The sequence below is a fragment of the Malania oleifera genome, chromosome 8, assembly GCF_029873635.1.
Source record: "Malania oleifera isolate guangnan ecotype guangnan chromosome 8, ASM2987363v1, whole genome shotgun sequence".
NCBI lineage: Eukaryota > Viridiplantae > Streptophyta > Magnoliopsida > Santalales > Ximeniaceae > Malania > Malania oleifera.
The window spans coordinates 21,227,420-21,241,813 of record NC_080424.1 but is presented as its reverse complement, the minus strand read 5'-3'; positions in this window follow the sequence as shown (position 1 = coordinate 21,241,813).

Here is a 14,394-nt window from a genome sequence, read left to right as displayed (position 1 = left end):
TCATTGAACCTCCTCTACGAATGCTTATTTTGATCTTTGTGAGTGAAGATGGAAAAACTTTCCCCCTTGTGCCTAGCTCCCGCATCAAGAAAACAACCCCTCAAGTTCCCATGTGCCCTCTATGTGTAAAGAAATGGGTCAAATCTCTGTTCCTCTGACAACTTCCCAAGCCTATCATGCACAGCTGACAGACCAGCACACAACCATTTTTTGCTGCTGTATCGAAAACCCTAATCCATTGCCTCAGATGACTTGCAGCCTTCTACTCTCTCTGCCCTAGGTTTTAAATTTTGATTTCGACTAGAATTTTGAGGTTTCAAAAGTGCTGAAATTTCAATAGAAATTTTGATGTTAATATCAGTTTCAATTTCAATTTTAAACAAATGGGGGAACTGGGTAGTAATGCATGGAAATTTTTTATGAAAATTTTGAAACTGTTAATAAACATAACAATGTGAGATTTACTACTACAATATTGTAAATAAAATGCGTCAATGATAGGTATGTGATGTATAAGGCACAGTAACCATAATGCGGTAATCACATCAAACATCTTCATGCAATGTAAATGGAATTCATAATCAATTTTAATCAGTAACTGTAATACAGTGTTCTCTGGCTACGATTGATTGGTATGCGATTAGTGCATTGATGTAATTAAAATTTCTTGTAAATAACTATGGAGTTGGTATATGATTAAATTATTTGAACTCCGAATGCCTGCAAGGTGCTTTGCACAAAGTTTTGTTTATAACCCCCAAATCAAATTTTGAAGGGACCTGTCATACTCTACCAATCTCACAAATATTTGTAAAAGACTGCATACAACACTATGTCACTATCCTTGTGGTAGTGCCATCAAAATAAATTGCAAAATTGTGTTGAGTGATAAACAATCGGTATAAACAGGATTGGGGGAAATTAATCATTAGCAGACATCTATGTGAAGTATCATATTTAATCTCGCTGTATTCCTTCTTCCCATTGCAAAGCCAGAACTTCTATCTTAGAGAAGCTAAATGGTGGAAATTTTCTGAAAATATCTTACATAATGGTGTTAGTTAGGATTGTTACTTTTTTGGTTGGCCACCCTGGTTGAGAGATCGCAAGATTTGATGCTACCCCTAATTTCCTTTTTTTTTCTGTACCTACTTGGGAAGTTTTATGCATACATGTTATTGGCTGATTTCTAAAGATTCTCCATTTTGAATCTCTATAATTACTTGATTGTGCTTCAATTATTGCCATTATGATATTGTTCCCATGCATTCAAAAGCATTTGGAGAAGAAATGGTGCTGCCTCTCACTTAAAGGTATATGCAACCATAATCCCTTTAATGCCAAAGAAAACCTGTTGCCATTTTCTTGAGTGGTAATCATGCTTCTAAGAATGGTGGTTGTTTGGCAATGTTGTACCATGAGATGGAAAATATAGGGTCCCTTTGGTATCTCTGTTTTCTGGTTTCCCCCCCCCTGTTCTGTACAATGAAGAAACATATTATAAAAAACGTTTGTTTATGTTGCTAGTTTTTTGCTTCTGTTGTCAGTTTTGACTTTTTTGCGGGAAAACTGAAAATCAAATTTTATGGTTTTCTATTGTTTTGGTAACCTATTGTCAGAATTTTTTTATATCTAGAATTAACTTTTTTGGATTAAATAATTAATCTTATACATTTGACTTAAAATTAATAAAATGATCATATGAATTTAAAATATAAGTAAATAAAATGTTAATAATTTAAAAAAAAAAAAAAATAAAAATAGTACATGACTATTTACAATATATATATATATATATATATATATATATATGTACAACAACAACAACAACAAAACCAAGGCTTAGTCCCACTAAGTGGGTTCGACTATATGAATCCTTTTCCGCCAATTTATGCGATCATGGACCATTTCTTTTGATAGATTCAAGGATATTAAATCCTTACTCACTATCTCCTCCCAAGTTATTTTAGGTCTACCCCTACCCTTTCTACTGCCCCCCACAGTAACTAAGTCACTTTTCCTCACAGGTGCACTATAAGGCCTACGTTGCAAGTGTCTATACCATCTGAGTTGTCCCTCCCTTATCTTATCTTCTATAGGAGTTACACCTAACTTATCACGAATATGTTCATTCCTTAATTTATCTTTCAATGTTATACCACTCATCCATCTAAGCATTCTCATCTCAGCAACTTTTACTTTTTGGACGTTATGTTTCTTCGTCGCCCAACATTCCGATCCATATAGCATAGCTGGTCTTATAGCTGTCTTATAAAACTTCCCTTTCAATTTTAAGGGTATTCTACGATCACATAGCACACTTGAAGCACTTCTCCGGTTTTCCCAACCTGCTTTAACTCTATGCATTACATCATCTTCAATTTCTCCTTCAGCTTGCATAATAGATCCAAGGTATCGAAATCTACAAGTTCTAGTTATTTCTTCATCATCAAGTTTAACTTTGTCTCCAATATTCCTCCTATCATTACTAAAATTACATTTCATGTATTCTGTTTTATTTCTACTTATCCTAAAGCCTCTAGATTCCAAAACTTCTCTCCATAATTTTAACTCAGCCTCTACCCCGTCCCTAGTTTCGTCAATTAATACAATATCATCTGCAAACAACATACACCATGGAACCTCCTTTTGAATACTCTTAGTCAATTGGTCCATCACTAAAGTAAAAAGATAAGGACTCAAACAGATCCTTGATGTACACCTATGGTAATTGAAAATTCTCCAGTTTCTTTATCTATAGTCCTTGCTCTAGTCATTACTCCATTGAACATATCCTTAATGACATCGGTATGCCTACAACATACACCCTTTTTTTCTAAAACCCACCATAGTACTTCCCTAGGTATCCTATCATATGCTTTCTCAAGATTAATAAATATCATATGCAAGTCCCTCTTCTTTTCCCTAAACTTTTCCATTAATCTTCTTAAAAGATAAATAGCTTTTGTGGTAGATCTCCTAGGCATAAAACCAAATTGATTTTCTGATATCTTCATTTCTAACCTTAATTTTTGTTCAACTACCCTTTCCCATAGTTTCATCGTATGAATCATAAGTTTAATTCCACGATAGTTATTACAATTTTGAATATCTCCTTTATTTTTGTATATAGGTATTAAATATAGTAGATAAGTAAAATATAATTTTTATTAGTTTGTACTTTTTATTTTATTTTAATTGTATATTTTTGATTGTTATTTTATTCAAGGACTAAATGAGCATTTATTTAATCGGGCTGCCTTTTAGTTTCTATTTCTTGTTTTTAGTTTTTGTTTTCATAATTTTTGATAGTGATACTAAACGATCCCGTAGGCTATGTTTGGTTTGAAAAATTATTGTTCCTAAGAGTAAAATGGTTGTAATATAAGGCTTTGATGGTTTATAATAGGTATTGTGTTGTCATCGTAAAGCAAATAACAATGCAAAAATTTTTATTAATACCACAATATGGAACAGCCAAGGAATGACTATTCCCAAATTTCACCATGGAAATTTTGATTCCTATCTTATTTTATGTTGGATGGCATAACCCAAACTTTGCATGAGTGAACTTTTTTTATTTTTTATTTTATTTATTTATTTATTTAAAATTTTTCTCTCTAAATTATTATATTCCTATATAATTTTTGTTCTATTCCCATCTTGTTCCATGCTATTCCTATGAATAGATATTTTGCAAACCAAATGTAACCATAAAGAAGTGCTAAGCAAGCTTGAAATATGAGAGCAAAAAGCTACAAATGCACAGCCCAAAACAGAGACCAACTCCTTGCATATTGGACATTTCTCTAATTTCAGAAAGGAGTTGTTTTGGGTGTATGAGTGTTCAAATTAGAAGTTGCCTTTTCAAAATAAAGAATTGAACATCTTAGCACAACACTAGATCATCTTCAAATGATGGGATATTGAAGGAATTTACCCCATCACTGTGAAGGAATACATTTTTTCATCTTCTTGAAAATCCGACAAAGTAATAAACTGAAAGGAGATTGGAGTTTGTTAGCTTAAGAGATGTTTTGGGGTGTTTCTAAGAGGGGAATGTAGGGCAGTTCATTGTAAATTTTTTCTTGTTATAGCCTTATAGGACTTTTTGTAATTGTGCTTTTGTAATTTTTTTTTTGATAGTGGGAATTGGCTACTTATTTAACACATTTAGTTCCTGTTTGGCCTAGCTTCAGAAACAGTTTGAACTTCCAAAAATTCTCATTGTCTTTCTCGATAATTCAACCCAACCAAATATATAGACCCTTATTCTGATCTCTAAATGGCTTGTGTCCATATGCATTGTTTTGTCAAATGACTGAACATATCCAGCAATAGCGAGTTATTGATTGATGTTATCACTCTGGTTCCATTTTATTCACTATATTCTATTCCAATGTGTGAAGATTTTCCTGCTGAAAGTTTCATGTTTCACAACTAGTTTCCATCTCTCTTTTCAATACAACAACAACAGCAACAAAACCAAGCCTTAATTCCCACTAGGTGGGGTCGGCTAAATGAATCCTTTTCCCCCAATTTATGCGATCATGGACCATTTTCCATCTCTTTTGAATCATTAACGATTATCATTTTTGTCAATGTTTTCGTCAATAGTTATGTCTTAAAATACTTGATAATTCTTGTAAATCGTAATATTGATATTTTATTTCTTGCACTCTAGTATCACTTAAAACTGGGTTGTTGAAAATGTCCAAAAGTGTTTCCAGTGTGGGACATTGATTTGCTTGAGCTCTGTTCTCATCACTAGCAGAATATGATCATGAGTAATGCCCTATTAATGTCTATACAGTATCCTCCATGAATGTTTGGATTCAGTTGTGCTTGCTTCTTATCATTGTTTTAAAGAGAGTTTATATATTTAGTTGGGAACATCAACCATGTTGGTTTTGGTTCATCAATATTGGTATTGTTTTGAAATTTGTAATGCTTTTGTTAATGACAAATCAAAGTCAAAAGTGACTAACAGACATGCAATTGCAAATTTGGGAATGGTTTAGAGTGAATTATAAGGGCAAAACCATATTTGTTCCCTTTTCTTTTTTTTGGTTTTTGCAAGAGTTGCGGGCGATTGTTCGTGTTGAGAAGACTTGTAAAGTTGTGGCTCAAGCTTCAGGGAATCATGATTTTTGGAGCTGGAAGGAGGTTCTATCCTGTTGGTTAGAGACAGTGAAGTGCTGGTGGCTTTGTGGGAATTGTGGAGGTTCCTAAATAGTGAGCATTATTGGAGTGGTGGTGGATGGTGGTCCAAGAGTTCTTGGGGAAACTAGGGTTTGGTGAGGAAGGGGATAAAGCAAGGAAACTAGAGGGCGGATTGAGCTCTGAGAAGGCTGGACCAGGTATCCATCCTTAACATCACAATCCATATGGCCCAATTATTGATAAATAAGTCAGGGGATTTTAAGGGAGATTTGACCCAATAACATTTCATTTGGCTCTTAAGGGAGCTTTTAAAGGCTTTTGAGATCTATACTGCACAGGAGATTTCATCAGCCTAGAATGGATCTGTTTCCTCTTCACAGGTCCATGCTCCAAGGGCCCAACATACAAGTAAAGTGGCTGCACAACTAAATGCACCTCAAGCCCAACAAACCATTTCAGCAGCATGGGCGTGGTGAGGGCTGTACAGTTGAGGCTCGTAATACAGTGGATTTTGAAAAGGAGGATAATAGGAAGTCTGGCTTTAGGCAACTGAGCAGGTGCTGGAGACAGAGCAGCATAATACATCCTCTCCAGCGAGAGGGATTTGAGTGAGTGGACAGCGAATATCAACTTCTGGTGGGTGGAGAGCTGAGGGAAGGACTTTTTTGAAAGATGACAAAAGAGCAGGAAAATAGGAAAATATGCAGAGACAAGATCTCAAGATAATGTGTGTTTGAGTAATAACAAGGTTGGGATGGATGGGGAGACAAGATCTCGGATCACCAAAAAGTGAGCATTTCCATAGGTTTATTATTGAAGGGGGGAGAAGAGCATGGAGAAAATAGACTCCTCAACTGAGAGGTATCCTAATGCTGATAAGGAAGTTAAATTTTTGAAAATACATAATGCTGATAATTTTTACATCGAGGAGCATTCAACTGGGTCAATAATTGATCTATCAAAAAAGGTCAGTCTGTGTAATTATATTGAGAAGAAGAAATGGGGTGATTTTTTGTACTAGGAGGGTGAGTTGAACAGTGACTTGACTGTGACAGGGAGCTACTTATTTACGAGGTTTGTGAACAACTAAGGTCTAAATCAGATTCTTCTGATGGTTTGGGCAACTTTTCCTTTAACTTTCCATCTTCATTGGAGGTTTTAGAGGGAGGTTCTGGTTTGAGAAGGACGGATTAGGTGAGGATGAGCAGACTGAGACTGTTCAAGATTCTCAATTCCAAAATTTTCTGGATAAAATGGGTTTGTGGTCAGCTAATTTGGAGGGGAAGGAAGTATGCCTGGACAGTGGTAAAAGTAAGGCTAAGAAGGGGGAAAGAGAATTGTCAAGTTAGCTTTCCTTTAGTAACTATGAAGGAAAGGGTCTAGAAAGGGGCTTTGCATGGTAGTGTTTGTTAGGTCTTTTGGTTGGTTGGCACTTATGACTTGGAGTCATCCTTCTTTCCTAGTTCTTTAGTTTACTTTCCCTTTTTTTTTTTTTGAGTATTCCCAGTCCTCTTTTGTTTGTTTACTTTTTCTCTCTGAATACATCTTTTTTTAAATCTAAGAAATACTCTTGTTCAGGAGAATCAAGCTATGTTAGCAAGGTGACGTGTGAAACGGGAAAACTCTTGTAACAGCATTCTCACTCTCGTCTAATTTCTCTGGTCCCTCCTTTACCCCACCTGAAAAAATAGTGCTGGCTGCCCTGAGCTGAATGGTGGTGAGATTTGTTGTGCAACTCACTGGCAGATCTTGTTGGTAATCACTGTGATTGAGAGTATTTCTAGGGGAGCTTCCTGCCACTGCTTATGCTATTACTTTTGTTGGTTTGCCCATGAAAAGACTCAGAGAAGATAAAGTTGTGGAGAACAAAGAGAATGGTGCATCTATATCCTCTACAGCAATTGAGATCGACATTATGAGTCCAAAGAGCAAGGACTTAGGTAATGTAAAATATATAATTTTTTTTTGATCAGCAAAGAAATATTATTAGAAAAGATTAGGCATCAAGGAGATGCCAATCCAGACAGAAAAAACAACAAATAACAAGAACAATACAGTGGTCACTGAAGTACATCAAGGAAATCAAGAATAACAGAAAAGTCCCTCCCAGGCATCCCATTATGCCGGCTAGAGATCATAGATGTCTAGTTCTTAGTGAAGCTTGCAAAGAAGAAACCATTCCATTGAAGGTCCTTTTCTTTTCTTTCCAAACCCCCCAAGAAAATAGCAAGGGGAATAAGTGTAAGCCCCCTTTTGACCTTGGTGGAATGGATTTCTTTTTTAGCCCAAATCTCACTCTCAACTAAAGCTGCAATGACCCATTTCTGTTTGACCGTGGAAATGGCCAAGCTCCAGAGGTTCCAGGTTCAAGGGCAGTGATGAAGTATGTGGTCCAGTGGTTCACTTCCGTAAGGCATAGAAAACACCTATTCACAATAGACAAGCTCTTTCTCTAAAGATTATCAAAGGTGAGGATCTTCAGTGAAGTAGCCTCCTGTGTGAAAAAAGCAACCTTTGATGAGGTTGCTGTTTTCAAATGAACTTTCAAGGAAAGTTACTTTTCTGGGCAGCTAAGGTGGTTATAATAAGACTTGACCATAAAAAACTCCCTCCTTGCTCAGTGACCACTTGGGCTTGTTGGAAGAGGCCTGGCTCTGAACATTGTGAAGGCTGATGTAAAAATTTATTAGAGTATCAATCTCCCAATCAAAATCATTCTTGATCAAGGGAATGTTCTAGACGGTCCCACTATTTGTGCGATCCCAGTGTTGACAATGAGGGCATCTTTATTGCTAGCAAGTCTATAAATGGATGGGAATGAAGAGCTAAGCTGGAAATCGTGACACCAAATGTCATGCCAAAAAAACATATCCTCCCCATTTCCTTCTCTGAATTGAATGTGAGAGAATAAATTCTCTCACTCTCTGCTGATGAATTTCTAACACTTGTACCATAGCCTTTTGGCACCTCTTTGGAGGCCCAATTGTTGTGATGACAACACCTCATTTTACAAGATGATGTTTGAAGTCCTCTCCTGTGTTCTCCCAAAGGAATCTTTTTTGAATGCCTTCCAATCTTTTGACAACTACATCAGGGATGGGAAATGGAGACATAAAATAATTAAGAATTTTGGCTAAGGTGCTTTTTGATAAGTGTGAGCCTACCACCTATGGAGAGATAATTCCTTTTCCAACCAACCAGTTTCCTTTCAAATCCGTCAATGATAGGATCCCAAACACCGTTGTCTTTGAACTTGACTCCTAGAGGGAGGCCTAGGGTCCATAGTTACAAGGCCCCATAGGAATGATTTCACTTTTGCCCAAATTCAACTTTGAACTTGTGACTACTTCGAACGCAAGAAGGATGCATCTAGGTTAAAAATTTGCTTAGGATCATCCTCACAAATAATAATATTATCTACAAAAATGTTGGGAGACTACTAGATTTTTGTTGCTCCTTCCGATGCTAAGGCCGTTAAGTAGGCTACCTTCATTGGTTGTGGTTATCATATGGCTCAAAAATTTCATAACCAAGATAATAAAAGGTGGGAAAGGGGGTCTCCTTGTCTCAAAGCATGCAAAGATTTGAAAAACTCTTTGAGGCAGCCATTAATAAGCATTGAGAATGAGGTGAAGAGATACAATGACTAATCCAACTGCACCAAATTTCCCCAAAACCTATCCACTTGAGGATCCAAAGCATACAGTTATAAAATGTATAAAAAATAAGGATGATCGTGTCTTGGTTAAACATGAAGACATAAAAGAAAGATGACAAACTTTAATAAGAAATTTAAAAGAAAACCAAGTAGATTGCTTAAAGTTAGAATTGAAAAATGAGGAGTAGGGCCCAAAATTTGAGATTTATTTGTAGAATAGAGTTAATGAAGTTAAGTTTGCTTTAAAAAGATGAAAAATTGAAAGGCTATAAGATTGGATGCTACCTGAATTGAAGTTTGGAAATGCCTAGGTAATAATGGAAGTATTTGGTTAAGAAATTTAACACAATTTATAAGAATTTATTAACTAAGAAAATGCTAGACAAATGGAGGAAGAACACTTTAATACCTGTATATAAAAATAAAGGAGATATTCAAAATTGTTATAATTATTGTGGAATTAAAATTTATGAGGCATACAATGAAATTGTGGGAAAGGGTAATTGAGCAAAGACTATGGAAACGATGGTTTCAGAAAATTAGTTTGGTGTTTTGCCTAGGAGGTTGAATGGAGAAGCTATATATCTTAAAAGAATATTAATGGAAATTTAAGGAAAAAGAAGAGGGACTTGCACATGGTTTTTATTTACTAAGAGAAAGCCAGGGTAAGTAAGGAAGTTGGTTCTAGAAAAAAAAGAGAGTAGGTATATCGATGTCAATAAGGATATGCATAACAAAATAATGACTAGCGTTAGGACTATAGGTGGAGAATGTAGGGAATTTCTAATCGCTATATGTGTACATTAAGGATTTGCTTTGAGCCTTTATCCTTGTTGCAGTAATGATGGATGAACTTATCGAAAATGAGGTTCCATGTGTATGTTGTTTGCAGATGATTTTCTTGATTGATGAAACTAGGGGTGGAGTAATATCTAAGTTAGAATTACAGAGAGAAGCTTTACAATCTAGAAGCTTTAGGATAGGTAGAAATAAGATAAAATATATAAAATGTAATTTCAATGAAATTAATAGCACTATCAATTTCAATACATTGGATCTATTCTGCAAGTTGAAGGAGTAACCAAAGAAGATGTAACACATAGGGTTAAAGCAGATTGGGTAACATGGAGAAGTGCTTTAGGCGTGTTGTTTGATCATAGAAAACCTTAAAATTAATGGAAAGTTTTGGAAAACTTTATGACTAACTAAGAAACAACATATCCAAAATGTAAAAGTTGCCAAATTTAGAAGGCTAAGGTGGATGAGTGGTATAAAATTAAAAGATAAATAAAGATGAAGGAATGAACATTTATGCTGCAAGTTAGGTATAACACTTGTAGAAGATAAGAAAAGGGAAATGAATACATCCGCATTAAGTTTGGGCACCTGTAATGTAGGCCGAATGGTACATCAGTGAGGAGGAGTGAGCTAGTTATTGTTAATGGTGTTGGGGTAGACTTGAAATAAGTTGGAAGGAGATAGTAAGGATTTAACCGCTGTCAAGCTGTTGGAGGAAATTGCCCACAATTGTTTAAATTGGTGGAAAAGAATTCATGTAGCCAACCCACTTTATGGGAGTTAAGAATTGGTTTGTTGTTTCTATTGTTGGTTTGGTTTTTTGCTCTCCCCCGTGGGTTCTTATGTCATTTGCCAAGGCCTTCAGTTTGGAAATTTACTTAATGTTGGTATTTGTTATGTGTTTTTAAAATCTAGTTCAACACGTGTCATTTGGTTGAATTTGCACATGGTTTGGCTTAAATCCTTGAACTAGATATTTGTGTATTGGGTTGTATAACTATCTTATGTTTATATTTTTAATGTTTTTTGTGCATTGTATGACAATGTTTGGATTTTATATTGAAATTCTGAAGATCGATTTTTAATATGATATTAATTGAATTTAAAGTTTAACTAATTAGGCTGATACTTTGATGACCTCTATTGTGATATTATGCTTTCATACTAATTATTTTTCCCTCCTTTCCTTTGGTATAGGACTATCATTTATGATTTGTGAACCATAGGACAACAAAAAAAAGTGATCAATAGGTAACTTCAAACATGACAATTCTTAGAGATCTTATTATTTATTTTTCCTAGTTTATAATTGTCATGGTGATGCATACTTGATTGCAATTATAAATTAGTTACTATGTACATTAGTTTGTATATATATGCCAAAATAATGTTGTAGGATCTAAAATTTGGGTCAAGAGTGTCAAGTTTCATTTGAGAACCAAAACTATACAAGTTTTCAATTAAGGATTCAAATCTCTTTGTTGAATTTCAATTAAGGAAAAATTGTATTGCCATTTAGATGATGCTAAGAAAAGCTTGGCACATGGACCCACATGACTTTTTTTCCCCCTAGTATGGGGCCTCATGTGTTGAAGACTAGAACCCATCTCCTTTTCTTCATTTTTTACCAATTCAATCATATGTTTGTCGGATAATCTTTTTTGAGAGAGAAATTTGCTATTTTATTTGTTTAGAGTGATGCGTATTTAAAGAGGGAAGAGAATAAGGGATGCTTCACTAAGGGCTGTGGACCCAAATTGTCAACAAGGGTGCTTGCTTGCATTTTGCCATCTCCAACCTTGAGGAGCCCTCTCTCTCTCTCCAACTTATACAATTTTTGTTTCATTTTTTTTTCCCAAAATAAAGCTTTTTTTTTTTTTTAGGATGCAATAATTTTCTTTGGAAAAATGCTGAGTCAATTGATTTTCCTTTATTAAAACTCAATAGAAATGTTTTAAGTCCTTAATTGTGAAGAGTGGTTGTCTTCAAATGAAAATCAACACATAGTTTAGGTCATAAGAGGTTACTTTTGGTATATATATATATATATGTATGTATGTATGATATCATGCTCACATCATGTTTGACCATTGGGTTGACCATTGGTTTGATCAATCAAGTGGCTTCAACAGGTTGGCTATCGGTTTTGAACTTTGATAAATTTGAAAAGTTTGTGTTTGTGTGTGTGTGTGTGTGTGTGTTTGTGTGTGTATACATATATATGGCATCATGATCACATTATGAGTTTGACCACTGGCTTGATCATTGGTTTGATCGACCAAGTGGCTTCAACATAGTTATCAGTTTTGAACTTTGAGAAATTCAAAAAGTTAGGATTTAAACTTTGGTATATCGAGGAAAAACAGAATAATGGACTACACAGCATTGTGGACAAAGGCGTAAAAATGTTTAGGGGATAGAATCATATTATCTACTCCTTTTTTAATATGTCCATGAATGGCGTGGAGATTGAAGTTGATTAGTGGCTTTTTGTGTTTGGAACTTGGAATTATTGTCTTGAATTTCCACAAAATTGTCAAAATTTTTGCTTTCTATAACCCTTGAAATTGAAATGGCTGTTGATTTTGGTCTTACATAATTTTTGTCAAAATTTCATGAATCATATGAAATTGATAGAAATCTTGAAATTTGAGCAAAACTAGTTGAAATTTTAACTATAGAATGAAATTTCCGTGGAATTCAAATGTGAGATTTAAACACAAAGTTAAATTTTTGCTCTTAATTTATCTTTTCTTTTTTATTGAAACAAAAGATAATATAAGGGTTTTTGAAAGTGCATGAAAAATTAAACTTACAACAACATTTCATATAACCATTCATGTCTAAATTTTCTTTATTTACATAATAAATAGTATTTAATTGATATGATTTTAATTTTTTTAAATTAATATGTTTAATACACATAATGTTGTGAATATGTTTAATATACATATTTTGTACACGAATATGTTTAATACACATTATATTGCGAATATGTATAGCACACATATTATATCAATTATAGCATCTCATACACAACATAAATGTATTTAACTTTTGATATAGTAGTCCTAAAACATACATTATTATGTCATTAACTATTTCTAAAGTTTCATAAATGAACTTGATGCTTTAGTATTAATTTCCATCATTTTTTAAAATCATAATCAAAATTTCATAGAAATTTATGTACTTCTAGAGCATCAAAATTTAATTGAAATCGGAATTTAGGGCCTTGATTGGAAGTAGGGGGACAAAGACCATTTTGTAAGTTGGGTGATTGTGAATAGGTCTAAAAGGGAGGCTGGGTTGGTGGGGAAGTGGTTATAGCACTTTCCTGTAGAACTTAATTATCTTTAACATAAGGTAATTCATGGTAAATGTGTGGGATGTTAAAGCGGAAGTTAATAGTACTTATTCGAGCTCTTGGAAATTTGTGTCTTGGATTGATTAGTATGTCTATGTCTATATATATATATATGTATTCTAATTGTCTAGTAGGGGAGAGTGTTTGTGGGATGATCATTGGGTGGGTAGGTGCATTTGGTTCTTGCCTGTCCTTGTCTTTTTTGTTATCTACTTTTCATGAACCTCCTATTTCTGCTTTTCTCCTTTTGCAAGAGGGTATGTTCTTAGGATTTCCGTCTTGCGATAAACCTTAATTAGAGAGAGACTAACAAGCTTGTCCTTTTGATTAACGTACTTGATTCTTTTCATGTCCATTTGAGGAGTGATGAAAGAGTTTGGATCTCAGATTCTTTTGAGGAATATTCTTGCAAGTCTTTCTTTTCTTGTTGTTTGATTTGGGATCCTAATGTGATTCTTTTGTCCTTTGTTCTTTAATTTGAAAAGCTATAATTCCTTAAAAATAGAGTCTTTTACTTATTCTGTGATCCTTGAGAAAATCAATACCAATGATTTGCTTCATAAGCTAAGACCTAATATGGCCCTATCGCCTGATTTATGTGTCCTTTGCTTTAAAAGCGGGGTGACCTGTTCACATTTGTTTTTACAGTCGGCCTTAACTGGGGCTCTTTGGGATAAGTTGTTTGGTATTTTTGGAGTGGGCCTGCCCATCCTCTTTGGAGGCTTTCTGTGCCATTATCTTTAGGGGGTTCGGTAAGGCGAAGGAGAACAAAGCTCAATGGCAGTGCTCTGTATTATTTGAATTGTTTCTCTGAAGATAAATGCCAAATTTTTTAAGGGTGTGGCTATTTCTTATTACTTGCTTTTGGAGAAAAGGGGGTATTTCTTGCATCGCTTTGGTGTTGTCTTCCTTTAAAATGCATCTCATGAGGGTTCATAGCTCTATAGCATGATTTGTTGGTTTTGCTTCATTGAGCTTTTTTGTAATTGTTTTCTTCTATAGGTGTTTTCCTTTTATAAGTGGGGTTTATCTTGTTCTCCTTGTTTTCATTTTCCCTTTTTTGTAGTCTTTCTTGCCTTTGGGAAGAAATGGATGTTATTATACAAAAGCTAAAAATAAAACTATGAGAGGATGCTTGACTGACATGGATTTGGAAACAAAAAATGAGTATGATGGTATGACCTTAGAATTTGTTTTGTCATATGAAATTTCTTTCTTCTTTCTTCCTTTCTTGTTACTTGTTGATGTAGAACCATATGCCATTCAATAAAAAATTCCTCAAATTGCTGTAGCATAAGTTCTCTCTCCATCAGAGGAGTTGGACAAGAAATTGAAGATTAGGTGAAATGTGAATCTGATGTGTTGGCTTCTAATAGTTCATGTAGGATATTTTGTTATGTACCCACAT